The sequence below is a fragment of the Pelobates fuscus genome, chromosome 9, assembly GCF_036172605.1.
Source record: "Pelobates fuscus isolate aPelFus1 chromosome 9, aPelFus1.pri, whole genome shotgun sequence".
Lineage (NCBI taxonomy): Eukaryota > Metazoa > Chordata > Amphibia > Anura > Pelobatidae > Pelobates > Pelobates fuscus.
The window spans coordinates 138,304,852-138,319,699 of NC_086325.1; positions in this window are offsets into that span (position 1 = coordinate 138,304,852).

Sequence of the window (14,848 nt, forward strand, 5' to 3'; positions counted from 1 at the left end):
CGCTAGTAATCACAAAATTAGTCAAGGTAGGCAGCAACCCAAATGAAGGAAAACCCCTCGGGTCCTTTGGTGGATAGATACAAAAAGATATGGAAGGGCTGCGCCAAATAAGAGTAGATAGATGTTTTTATCCCATTCTGAAGAAGCCACTTATGGTGAAACACGTTTATGGTTATTAATTCTGTATTTTATTGTGTATTTTAGATCAATAAAAGTTTTCTGGCTACTTTATTGTACCAATCCTCTTTTTATGCACTCTCTATGCACTTTAAACTTTTTTTTACCTATTCCTGCATTTTTACTTTCCTGGTTACTTTTACTTCCACTGGCAATTTTAAAGTTCCAGTACTCCAAGAAATCCTAGGTGGGGATCATACCACCAGCGCCTATCCATAGAGCAGTACCTCTGCTCTAACTTTGTGAGTATTATTTTATTTCCTCTACTACTCTCTTAACCTATCACAATTGAGAGCACTATTGCTGCTTTTTATTTTTCTATATTGGAGCCTTGGATCACCAGACGGTGCTGACGGACGTATCGCCGCTACAAATCCTATAAGCAGGGATTATATCGCTGTACGCTATCCACACCAGAGCTGGCCATAGCTCCCTCAAATGTGAGTTTTTTACCTCTTCTTATCTGCACACTGAACCACATCAAAATTGAGAGCACTATTGTCGCTTTCTGTCTTTCTTTTACGAGTTCTGGACTACCAGACGGTGTTGACGGAGACCCCCTCCCTACATATCCTATAAGCGGGGATTATACCGCTGTACGCAATCCACACCAGTGCTGGCCATAGCTCTCTTGAATGTGAGTTCTCTACATTTTGTTACCTATCACACCCTGAACTTTCATACTATACCATTATTCGCCTCTACCTCTCTTGTATTTACATATACGGAACGGTCTACACTAGACGCATCCACAGAGGAACTCTATCAAGTATCCTAGACCATCTATTGGCACCCTATCAATACTTTACTGGACTATCTACCCTTATTTGGCGCAGCCCTTCCATATCTTTTTGTACCTACCGAATCGTTACCTTAACCGACTGAGGTTCGACAACCGAGTGTAGAACCCCCCCAACACCCGCCTGAAAGGCACTCACCAGCTCCCCAATGCGAATTGATCCAAGCCCCCGAGAAGGCCACCGCAAACAAACTCACCGCAAAAGTAGAGTAACACACCACCAGGCGTTACGTTACCCAAGGAAACCAGCCGCCTGGCACCGACATATTTCATACCCCTCCGTAAGACCCGCGACAACATTCCGTCACTTCCTCCCAATCGGTCAGTTTGAACCCCAACGCCAATGCCGCCATGCTCCTGTCCATTGCCGATGGAGCTAACGTTGAAAGCAGCTTAGGAACCACAGCAAGGTATCCCTTCGCCCCTCCTTTGACTGGGATCCCCCAGTGAAACCAACCGCCTCGTCCCACATATCCCAAACCTTCACATAGGCAGTTCCAGTTCTCGAGCTGCCACATTTCCTCCAGACCGGCCTGTCCCTCCTCCCGCGCCCTCTGGGGCCGCCATTCGCAGTTTGTCCCCTTGTGCGCGAGCCAAGTAACCAGCCCCTACCTTCTGCCAACCAGGCACGTGGTGTGCCTGCACCCGATATTAAACGGCCTGCACAGTAATACCAATCGCTGCCATCGGCGTACCTCCTGAACCGAAGACTAAGCTGGATGGTAAACCGCATGAACCCCGCCGTATTGTCCGTGAACCTTCACCTTTTAGAGCCACGGCCACTCCCAATGGAAATAATTCAAAAGATGCCAACTTCAATTAAGAGGACTTACCTTTCATTCCTCCCGCCACCGCTCCGCACACCACCTGCCTTCCAGGTATGTTCTCAGAGGCATCCATGAACAACTCGATACCACCCGCAATGGCTCCACAAGTAGCCTTCGCCATGAAACGGCTACAGACCCATTCCTCGCGACTAACCTGACATGCAAACTTGAAACTGCCTTATGAACAACTGCAATTTTTTCAGCGTGACCTTCTTGGACCTACAAACCTTCACACTGAACTACCGAAGTGCAGTCAACTGATCCCCAGGCAATTGACACTCTCCTACCACCGAAACAATTTCCAGCCTAAGCTAAGACGTGCGGTAGGATTCCCGCGACCGTAAGGTATGTCCACAACGGCCCGACCCAGCCGAGCCCACACAGCAAGCTATCTTACAGATGATGTACTAAGGAACCCCTTCCTGATTCCTCTTTCACCACCCACTCCCAGACGGAACCAACTTACCGAAGTAGGAACATGAAATGGAACTGCCCCGTGGCAAGCAGAGGTAACCAATAGGCACCTGCAAACATGCAACCCAAAAGATGGAAGGGTCGTCAATAATCGAACGTGTCCTGCTCCCCCGAACCAACTCGACGGCAAGGCCGAATGATGCCAAAGATACAGAACAGATTCGTGTCGATGTCCTCATTTACCGATGCCCCTTTCGGGTGCGATAAGTTTTGTATCAGACGGAATTTGCCTGCCCCTTTCTAGGAGACCACCCCCCACGGAGACACCCACAGATCCGCTAATTGCGGGATGTAACGGACCTGCCATCTCCCCAATTAGGCTTCCTCGCATGACCACTCGACTTTTAATGGAATAGCGAAAACCCCCCCAACAATCCCAGCCGTAAAACTAGCGCCTTCATGGGAGGCTTACTGCCTTAGCCACGGCAGAATCGCACTGATCGTCACCAGTGCCGCTCCGAGCTGAAGCCCCGGCGAATACCCCTCCTGCCTTAGGTTTTCCTTTCTTGACGCGTCAGTTGACACCGTGACTGCCACCGCCTCCGGAACACCCGTATCCAAGCCTACCTGACGGTCCCCAGTTGCATTGACCTTTCTTCTGTCTGGCCAGCACCGTACCTCCTGGGGGCGTGCCAGCAGCCCCCGGAAAGAGCGCATTTCCTGCACTATCATTAGGAACCAGGCACCTTACCCCGATTACGCCTACTAGGATACAAAAGCCCTAAGCCAATTCCCAAAGTCTTCAGTATCTTGCGATACTTCCGCCTTTCCCCTCCTCTTCTTTTCCGGCCTCCTTCTTATCATCCCCTTTTAAATCAAGGAACTCCTTGAGCGGAAGACAGGAAAATAAAATGTTTTTTTTTACAAATCCCCTTAATCAAATCTTATCCTCCGCCTTCAAGTGACCCCCCAATGTCCCCGCGATGGACACATGCCCATTTCATCGCGCCCTGCCTTGAATATTGCCACACATCTAACTGTTCTCCTGTCACGTCCTGCTCTGTTCTGTGGAGATGTCTGGCCTTGGCTTCTAGTATCCAGTACTCTTGTTACAATTCTTGTTTAGTTTTTCTTGGTTTTTGGTTTTCTATTCTATGTCTGGTTTTCTTTATGTTGGTATTTCTGAGTTCATTCCTGTCATCCATCCCTGGGATTCCCAGTCTCCAGGTTTCATTTAAATGTTTGTTTTATGTTGCCACACCCGTTTGTTTTCCATCATTCCTTTCTGTTTCAGAGTCCTGCAGGTAGCTGCTCAAAGCTTCTGCCCTTTCTTGCAGGTAAGTGCTATATATGTCTACTTAGGATGTTTTAGTATACATTAGGCAGTGTAGGACCTGCCAGATATGGGATACATGTTGGCAGGCTTATGCAATATGTATGATCATATAGTGTGACTAAATCCCCATAATTTCAATATGTAGTACTTAGTTGTTTCTCCTCGTTTTACCTATGTTATCTTGTCTTGTTTTAGTTTGTATACCCAGTCCATGTACAGTCCTGTCCAGTCATGCCCATGTTATGTTCATGTTTTCCTCATGTCTTGTGTATATGTTCTGGGTTTAGCTTACTATCCTTCTCTGGTTCTGGGTTCTATTAGTTCTGTCTTGTTTTCATGTTTGGTGCCTATCTATAGTCTTGCCTATCTCTAGTACTGGATACAATCTTGCTGCAGAGCCTCCCTATTCAGCTCCTGGGAGGTCTGCTAATTTCCATGCTCCTAGTTCCTGGTATCCGCTTAAGCTGATTCAGGGTCTTGGTATGTGGCTGTACAAACGCTGGTGCTCAACACCAGGGGGCGTGCGGTTACCCTGCACCAGACCCTGCTAATCCACCTCCACACAGTGACTCCTACTTTGAACATCATGCATACTGGGTCCCGGTCCTGCACCGCCGCCCGGACAGTGTCTGGGTCACGGGCACCGGACCGCCACCCTGACATCTCCTGCCCCGGCGGATGTACCGGTACACCGTATTCCCCTTCCCGGCACGCCGTCACCACCGCCCTAACTTCTGCCTCCCGACCACCCTCCGGTGACCCCACCCTTCCGCACCGCGGGGACAGCCCCCTTTTTCCTTGATTATGACTCTAAAATGATTTTTGCAATTTAAAAAGTGTGGTGTGTTTATTGACTCACCGCCCGAACCCCCGTCTGCGCTGTCCTTCCGTCCACCTTGCCAGGCTCTGGAGTATGCGGTGGGCGCCGACTCCTGTCCGCGCTGGTCCCGCCTCAAACCCATAGGAGTAACACTCCACGACCTGCTGGAAGAAGATAACCTGGGTAGTCTGTTCTGATATAGCCTTACCAGCCCTTCCTCCCTGCGCTCTAATCTCATCCTAATCTCTGCTCCTTCTTGCTGCCTGACCTTCCTGGCCGCAGCCGACACGCCTCTGCCCTAGTGAAATCCTGCCAGATGAAGCTGAAGAGCTGCACTGAGACCTCCTCCTCTCCCAGGACCTGGACCTCCTCCTACCACACCGACTTCTTGATGGGCTCCTCACCTGCTCCTCCATCCCTCATCCGACCTCCTGCTGCTGCTGTGCCTGTCATTGTCCCTGCACTGCTCCCTCCTGTACTCACACCTGCTGACGCTCCTCCTGTGTTCCTGCTCCTGAGAACGCCCCCCAGGGGGCTCCTGCTTGCCTCTGTCCCTTACGTCCATTTCCACCCGTCCTTGTCCTCTCTTCTGCCCTCTGCTTGCAGTACCTGGCCTCTCCCCGGCCGCCTCATCCACTTGTGGCCCCTTTAATTAATCCTGGTTGCTGGCCTTCCCCTACATAGCTGCTCTGCCTGCTGCGTTCACTGTCCCCTTCCTTCACCTCTGACATGACCCTGGCCCCATCCAGGGCTGCCTTCGTCTATGTCCTGCCGACCTGGACCCCCCCCCACCTGCCCATTGGGGGGGGACCGCTTTTACATTGCTGGCCCCATGCATCATTCCCCCCGTCCCTCAGGTATGCGTCCTGGGCAGACTCACCAGGACGCCTCTTGCCGCTCTCCCTGCCCGGCGGCCATCATGTCATGCTGGATTCCGCTGTCCTTCGTGCTTTTCCACCCCCCGCCTTACGGCAGGGGGCGCTATTCCTGTGCGGCCTCATCATGGCCTGCCACCTTGCCTGACCAGCGCCGCGTCGAACAGACGGCGCCAGCCGCCCTCCAACTCCCGCCTGCTTTCTGACCTCGTTTTCAGCTGTCTCCTTGCCGCCTCCTGACAGGCTATTGCACCGCCGAACTGCCGATGTCACTCCCGGGTTGCCGCTGGGACGGCCTCACTCTCCTTGCTGGCCTCCGTTCCTCGCCGCGTGGGGGGGGGGAGCAGATATGCTCAGAGTCCCCCAGCTGTTCCTGCAGCCACCAGCCACGATTTCTGCCACAACCTCACTCCAGCCTCTCCTGTACCTCTATGCTGCCTTCTGCCTCAATACTGCTCTGTTCTTCTATGCTGCCTCCATGCTGCTGCTTTCTCCCTCCAGGGCAGGCAGCTTTCACAACTGACAGGTAAGCTTAGGTTCAGTTAAAATGGTCACTTCATATAATGGCTGGTGTAAATACTCCCCTTATGGCTCCGCCCTACCCAGCATGGTAGCTGTCACTAACTTCCTGTGGCTGCTATGCCTACCTCCTGGCTCTGTCAAGGCCTATTCCTCTTAGCTGCGCTGATCCATGGGCTACAATATTGAAATATGAGTGATGTATCTCTGCCCATGAAAAACAAAACAAAAAAATAAACCTAAACATTTTATTTATTTGTATGATGAATTGTATATTTACTGCTTTAGGAGGTGTTATAATTAAAGTTGAACCTTACATGGCAGGTTCCCTTTAAGCTGCATTCAATTAATTGAATTATGTTAATTGTGTTAGTGGTCGATTGTTCTGAAACCACGGAGCAACGCAGGGAGGAGTGGGCCTTGACAGAGCCAGGAGTAGGCAGGTGAAGTTTAGGTCAAGGGGCTGACCTATGGTAATGCAGGGGGAGGGGGGTAGAGGGGAAGTTAAATAGCAGCCATTTTATGGTATGGCCATTTTGAGCCCAACTTACCTGTAAATTGTCCCTCCCACCCTATGAGTATGCGGTAGTTCCCGTTTGGTCACAGCGGCGGGAAAAGGTCTTGGTTAAACAGGAAGTTTGGTGGGTTAGGAAATTGGTAGGCCAAGGTCTAGGCTGGAGTAGGCCGGAGTTAAAAGTGTGGAGGTAGATTCGAGCCCATCGGTGGCTACGAACCAAGGGGTGTAAGGGTGTCTGGGTACAACCCTGCAGTTAGACAAATGGAGGTCGTGAGTTCATGTTATGTATTATTGGTTATGTTAATGTTTGTTCTTTGGTAGGGTCATTGTCGGGGGTATGGTACAGGAGAGAGCGGAACGAAAGGAGTACTGTTGACAATGACCCTAAATTGTTAATTTATATATTTATATTAATTAATAAAGCTGTGGACTTTATACTCCAACAGAACTTATGGGTGTCTGAGTGTTAATAAAGTTAATGGTTGGCACATGCCAAATAACGACTGTGCAATAATGTCATGTTACCTCTGTTGTTTATGTATTTCTGAAGTGTAGATTTCGAAAGGTTGATAAACATTTATTCAGGAAAAATTGAGAATTTGCGCCAAATTGTTTTTTTTTTATTTTTAGAGAAACTCTATGAAACTCTTATTCTTCCTGAATTACTATGATAATTATTTTTAGCACCAAAACAAGTGCTTTACGCCTGCATGCTACTCTGTGACTACTGAACCATATCTCCAGTATCTGTTCTTGATATATTATTGAGCAACTTTCTATATTAAAATAGTGCAGGCATGTTTAGAACCTCAGTTTCTGAAGTTACCTCAGTTTATTGTTTCACTTATATCCTTTTCATTCTGTATCACATCTTCATGCTATTGGTGGACGCCATCTTGTCTTCATTCATTACCACTTGATATGTCCGTTCAGCTTTTGCATTTTAATTACAATTTTGAAGACGCAGGGATAGGGCAGTGATATCATTCTCAGTGGTTACCTCACTCATTTATACGTAGCTTATTTATCTAACTTAGCATGTTTATACTTACATAGCACTCACTATGTCTTGCATCTTTTCTACGACTGAATGTTTTGCCTCTGTCATGAACTTAGACATGTTTCTAAAATAAATCTACAATAAAAATATATTAAAAAATAGTGTAATACAGTTAAACACCATCTATTTAAAAGTTACTAGTAGGCAGGGCCGGTGCTTCCTATAAGGCGAACTAGGCAGCCGCCTAGGGCGCCATATAGGAGGGGGCGCCCTGCGCCCCCATCGCTAGCCTTTTAAATACTGCAGCCACCTGAGCGCTCTATAGAGAGCGCTCAGGCGGCTGCCGCACTGCCTCACCTCCCCTTCCCTGTAGCGTGGCCGAGTTCCTCTCCGGTTCGCGACCCAGCCGGACTGACAGGAAGTGCACACTCAGTGTGCACTTCCTGTCAGTCCGGCTGGGTACATTAAACAGAAACTCCTGTACCGCGGACCGGAGAGGAGCTCTGCCACGCTACAGGAAGGGGAGGTGAGGAAAACAGGGGGGGAGGGAGAAGAGATTAGAGGGAGGGGGAAGAAGAGATTACAGGGATGGAGGTGGGGAGAAGAGATTACGGCGGGGGGCAGAAGAAGAGATTACAGGGAGGGAGGGGGGAGAAGAAGAGAAGATTACAGGGGGGGAGAAGAAGAGATTACAGGGGGAGAAGAAGAGATTACAGGGAGGGGGGGAGAAGAAGAGATTACAGGGAGGGGGGGAGAAGAAGAGAAGATTACAGGGTGGGGAGAAGAAGAGATTACAGGGGGGGAGAAAAGATTACAGGGAGGGAGGGGGAGAAGAAGAGAAGATTACAGGAAGGGGGGAGAAACAGAGAAGATTACAGGGAGGGGGGAGAAGAAGAGATTACAGGGAGGGAGGGGGGAGAAGAAGAGATTACAGGGGGGAAGAAGAAGAGATTACAGGGAGGGGGGAGAAGAAGAGATTACAGGGAGGGAGGGGGGAGAAACAGAGAAGATTACAGGGAGGGGGAGAAACAGAGAAGATTACGGGAGAGAGGGGGGGGAAAGAAGAAGAGAAGATTACAGGGTGGGGAGAAGAAGAGATTACGGGGGGGAGAAGAAGAGATTACAGGGAGGGAGGGGGAGAAGAAGAGAAGATTACAGGAAGGGGGGAGAAACAGAGAAGATTACAGGGAGGGGGAGAAGAAGAGAAGATTACAGGAAGGGGGGAGAAACAGAGAAGATTACAGGGAGGGGGAGAAGAAGAGATTACAGGGAGGGAGGGGGGAGAAGAAGAGATTACAGGGGGGAAGAAGAAGAGATTACAGGGAGGGGGGAGAAGAAGAGATTACAGGGAGGGAGGGAGGAGAAACAGAGAAGATTACAGGGAGGGGGGAGAAACAGAGAAGATTACGGGAGAGAGGGGGGGAAAGAAGAAGAGAAGATTACGGGGGGGAGAAGAAGAGATTACAGGGAGGGAGGGGGGAGAAGAAGAGAAGATTACAGGGAGGGGGGAGAAACAGAGAAGATTACGGGAGAGAGGGGGGGAAAGAAGAAGAGAAGATTACGGGGGGGAGAAGAAGAGATTACAGGGAGGGAGGGGGGAGAAGAAGAGAAGATTACAGGGAGGGGGAGAAACAGAGAAGATTACAGGGAGGGGGGAAAGGAAGAGATTACAGGGAGTGAGGGGGGAGAAACAGAGAAGATTACAGGGAGGGGGAGAAGAGGAGATGGGAGGGAGGGGGAGAAGAAGAGAATATTACAGGGAGGGAGGGGGGAGAATAACAGACGATTACAGGGGAGGAGAAGAAGACATTACTGGGAGGGGGGAGAAGATAAGATTACAGGGGGAGAAGAAGAGATTACAGGGAGGGAGGGGGGAGAAGAAGAGATTACAGGGAGGGAGGGGGGAGAAGAAGAGATTACAGGGAGGGAGGGGGGGAGAAGAAGAGATTACAGGGAGGGAGAGGGGGAGAAGAAGAAGAGATTACAGGGAGGGAGGGGGGAGAAGAAGAGAAGATTACAGGGAGGGGGAGAAGAAGAGAAGATTACAGGCGGGAGAAGAGGAGAACACGGGGGGAAGAAAAGGAGACGGTGAGGAGAACGGGGGGGATGAGAACACAGGGAGGGGGGTTGAGGAGAACATGAGGGAGGGAAAGACCACTAAAGGAGGGAGGGGGTGGTGGAGAGACCACTAGGGGAGGGGGTGAGGAGAGACCGCTAAGGGAGGGTGGGGGAGAGCAGAGAACACTGAGGGAGGGATGGGGTGTGTGGAGGATAGACCACTAGGGGGTTTGGGGGGAGAGTAGAGACCACTAATGGAAAGGGGCCGTGAGAAGAGACTACTTAGGGTGTGGGGGAGACCACTAATGGAAAGGGGGGGGCAGAGGAGAGCAGAGATCACTAAGGGGGAGACGAGAGACCACTAATGGAAAGTAGGGGAGAAAAGGAGACCACTAAGGGAGGTGGGGGAGAGGAGAGTAGAGACCACTAAGGGACAGGGGAGGGGTGGAGAGACCACTAAGGGGCAGGAGGGAGAGCTCTGTAGGACAGGGGACAGGACAGGGAGATCTTTCACACTACGCACACACACACACACACAATGCATCCCTATACATACTCAGAAACACACAATGCATCCCTACATACACAGAAACACAACATGCTTCCCTTACACACAGAGAAACACACAATGCATCCATTACACACACACACAATGCAACCCTTACACATAAAGACAATGCATCCTTTGCACACATACACAGAAACACACACTGCATCCCTTACATACACAGAAACACATTTTGCATCCCTTATGCACACAAACACAGATTCACACAATGCATCCCTTACACACAACGAGAAACACACAATACATCCCTTACACACAAACACACACTGCTTTCTATCACTTACACAAAAACACACTGCTTCCACTACACACAAACACACTGTATCACCTACAAAAACTGTTATCCCTATACACTACATTCCATAAGCACACACATTAGATCCTCTACCATAACACATCCCCTACACACTACACTTCTTGTGAGCGAACATATAGGTGGACTTATGGGTGGACCTTATGGGCATACTCACCGTCAGGTCCTGGGGCCCAGACCTTGAGCTGTGTAAGGGGCCCCAAAAAATGGAGCTGCTTCCCGTTCTCCCAGAACATTGAATTTTCTGACCACAGTTACAAACAGCCTCCAGAGATCCTGTTCTACACCAGACCAGTGGAGCCAGACTGCAGCCAGAACCCATCACCATCCTCATCTGGTTGTAAGTAGGCAATCTAGTATATTATTAGTGATACTAATCTCTAATTTACCTCACATTAAAGGGACACTTTAGTCCCCAGAACCACTGCAGCTTAATGAAGTGGTTCTGGTGTCTATAGTTTGTCCCTGCAGGCTTTTTAATGAAAACACACAATGTGTGCAGCACTGGCGTTCATATGGCAGATCATATGGGTAGGGCATTGTGATGTCACTGGGGAGAGGGGGGGGGGGCAAATCTTTCTTTTGCCTAGGGCGGCAAAAATCCTTGCACCGGCCCTGCTAGTAGGCACAACAAAACACTTGCTGCATCTGGAATTTCATGTCCTTCCAATTTCAAAATTAAGTATCAGAAAAGAAAAGGCACAAAAAAAAAACAATAATGTCCATGATCCACTGAAAAGAGAGTCACCTCCTTTGTATTCCAGTTCACCAGACAGAAGAAATTCTCACATAAGATAAACAATTAAAATGATTGAAATAATAAAAAGCCTTACGCGTTTTGCCCGCCAGGGGCATCCAAATCAATCAGTGGTTTATCTTATGTGGGCATTTTGTGAGTGCAATAGTCCACTTTTAAAAAGATGGTGTTCAACTGTCTAACACTATTTTTGATACATTGCCGCGTTTTCCACAAAACAAGCACTCTATTCATTGTCCAAACTATATTGCCGTATGTCTTTATGACAGACCGCCTGGTACCCCTACTGGGTGCCTCCGTCAATCGCTGCTTCCTAGTAGCCTGGCGTACTATAAGCACCGAGTGGACACCATAAGCACCGTAGCCCCTTAGCCGCCGTAGCTTGGCTGGGGTCTCGCTGTCCTCCATCCACCATGGACCCAAGCCCAGGATCCAGCTTCCAGTGGGTGGACCTCTCCTACTCCAGAGAGTCTAGCAGGTATAGCTTTGTAGCTCTTATAAGAGCTAGTTGTTATAGCCAGTGTAGCAATCCGAAGCAGGTACAGCTGTTCCCTACAATCACGAGACGAGGCTGCGTGTTGAGGGTGAAGTGAACTGATTTTAATGGGACCACACTTGGCCCTTTTATGACAGTCCCCATGCAAGAGGCACTCCCCCTGGACCTGAGAGTAAACCACAGTAGTAACAATTACACAATCAAATTGGTTCTCAGATCCAGGACACTCCCATACATAATAGATTAATCGCTCCTCTGTATCTGGGAGATAATTGAGTCAAGTACTGTATTAACTCAATTATCTCCAGACACAAAAACACACATTTTTATAAAATCCCCAAAATACCTTTAAAACATACAAAACCCGCAATATCCCCTGATAGCCCCGATCTGGGTGAACAACATATCCAAAAACCACCCAGATCGGTTCAGGGGTTTAGGAATTTCCTGGAAGTCATAGTTTTGGTCGGCTGCACGCATGGTTCTCTGCCCAAAACAGTTCCATAGAATCGCGGCTAAGTGCCGCTGGGGACTGACCGGGAACTGCAAAGTCTTCCTGCTAAAAACAGTTCCATAGAATCGCGGCTAAGTGCCACTGAGGGACTATTTTTCATGCTGAAAATAGTTCCAGGGCATTCGCAGCTTATTCCCCCTGAAGTCTCTTTGCGGTTTTGGTCCATGCGAACAACTGCCTTTTCTGACGTCCTGCCCAGACTCCTCTACTTCTTTTATTCCTGCACTGGGTCTCTGGTTACCTTACTCCTGGCTTATATTTACCATCCTTTGTAGCATGCCCTGACCATTGCACCATACCTATTCCTCATTTGCCACATTCGGCCTTGATGTTTCAGAGTCTTCATGGATCCTAAACTCTTTAGAATTGTTTATTTTGCTCTTTATTGCTGCTTGTGTTAACAGCCAACCCCAGGAGTCTCTCCCCAATCAAGGACTTGTTGGGTAGTGGTGTTTTCGCAAGGGTATGTCCCTCCCTGCATCTTTGTATCAGCTCATCAGTCACTGAACCTAAAGTCCATACACGAGAACAACAAATCATGTAGAAAATAAACAAAAAGGGAGTAATTCTATGAAATCCCAGACAGTTATTTGGAACGACCAGGCATGCCTTCAAAGAGCAGCTGTTTCAGTTTCAAATCAGAACATAGGAAAAGTAGAGACACAAATCTGACATTAATAATAATTGAATGGAAATTGAAAAACAAAAGACAAAGTAGAGGAAAGCCTCCCCAGTATTAGTTTGTTATTCTTTGGAATAAAGTACTTTGTGCTAATACCAAAAATAAGGGTAACATAGCATAACTGCTTAATTAATTTATAGATCTCTACGTGAAGCAGAGTCACTGGCTTAATGTATCCTTGCTATATAGAGAAACAGTAAAGCCATAACAAGTCTGTGTGTGCAGATGTGTCCACAGAAAAATATTCAAGAGGTGGCAAAGCTATTATCTGAATAAGCACCGTGACAGTGTTCCGTTTGCTGATCAGCAGTGGGTTGCTGTCCTGCAAGACTGCCTTTCATCTTGACATCCGTTCTTGCAAGAATGACATGCCCCATTTATGTCCACAAGTGTTAACGGTGACTGATGTCCAGCGTCACTGACACGTTCCCAGTCCTACATCAGCTGCCCTGCTTTCTCTTCCTGGCCTCATACCTCCCAGTGTTGGCAGGTACTTGAACAGAGAACTAAGTAGACCTGTGCTCCATTGCAAACACCGACCATATGAACACCGGAAGAGATATCTATGAAAATAAAAAAACGACAAATAAAAACCAAGAATCAGGGTCTCCTGGTTAGGCAGAATAACCTCAATCGAAAGGAATATGTTGATTAATTTATTTTTTCCAAACTCTACCTATTTCCCTCTCTATTTTAGATTTATTTATTTAGATTTTTTTTCAGTGTTCGAATTAACACCAGTATCGTTTATTTTTTTAAATGTTCTTAACATTGTCCCACAATGAACTACTTGTGTCTGGCTTACCCTCGAGGACAGGGGTGGACTGAGAACCCTCAGGGCCCCCGGGCAAAATAAATCAAGGGCCCCCTTACAGGCCCCACCCATGCTCCACAGCAAGCGCCACCCTTGTCCCGCCTCCAGCCACACCCTACACAATCTTTCGGCACAAGGAACAAAAGTGCAATTATACCTTCGAGGCCCCTAGTAGAGACTACAATTGAGGGCTAATGGGCCATGGAATGGGGTCTTTCTAGCAGAGGCCATCTCAGCGTCCATTAGATAGCCTCTACTGGAAACAGTAGCCTCCAGGCCCCAGTAGAGATTACAATTGACAGCTACTGGGCCATGGAGGGGGGGTCATTCTAGCAGAGGCTATCGCAGTGTCCTTTAGAGAGTGTGTTAGAAAGAATCTCCTCCAGGCCCCATTAGAGACTACAATGGAGTATAATGGGGCCTGCAGGGGTGTCTCTCCAACACTCTGGTTCCTATTCACAATATAGCAACACAACATAGCTTGCTGATACCTAGGCCAAGTTGGCTCCTCTTACCTTAATTACTGTTGCTGGCTGGCAGTCTGTGGGCTTGCTAGAAGGCTGTGGCTTGCTGGCTACTGATGGCAGGCTGTGGGCTTGCTGGCTGGGGCTGACAGGCTGTGGCTTGCTGGCTACGACTGGCAGGCTGTGGGCTTGCTGGCTGTAAGCCTGTGGCTTGCTGTAGGCCTGTGGGCTGGCTACTGGCCTGTGCCTGTCTGCTGGCCTGGCTGGCCAATGGGATGACTGGCTGGCTACTGGCCAGCCTGTAGGCTGGCTGGCTGGCTACTGGGGCACTTGTAGATTATTTAAAGAAATAATCCATGCACAATAACCACTACTGCTCTGGTGCCAGGAGGGCCGGGACCCCCTCCCAGAGTAAGTAGTCAAACCGCTTAAGAACAGTTTGACAACTTACATGGGGTCTGCTGTGATATGGGGCTGTAGTAGGGTATAGGAGCAGTGGTGCAATGTGTGCGGGGTGCAGTGTGAAAGGTTCAGTGTGTGAGTGTGGGGGGTGTAGGGTGTGAATGTGTAGGGTGTGTGGTGCAATGTCTGTATGAGGGGGCTGTGTATGTGTGTGGCAATGTTAGTATGGGGGGCTGTGTGTGTATGGGTGGGCAGTGTATGTGAGTGTGTGAGGCAATGTGTGTAAATGTGTATGGTGTGTGTGTGGGGGCAGTGTGTTTATGGGGCTTGAGTTCACTCTCACCACTGTGACCACCAGGAATCCCTGGTGGTCACAGTGTTGAGAGTGAACTCTAGCCCATAGCTCCAGGGCTAGAGTTAACTCTCGCGAGAGCCAGAGCGCGGCAACGCTCTATGCTCGCGCAAGAAAGACCCAGAGGAGCTGCAGGCTGAGCTC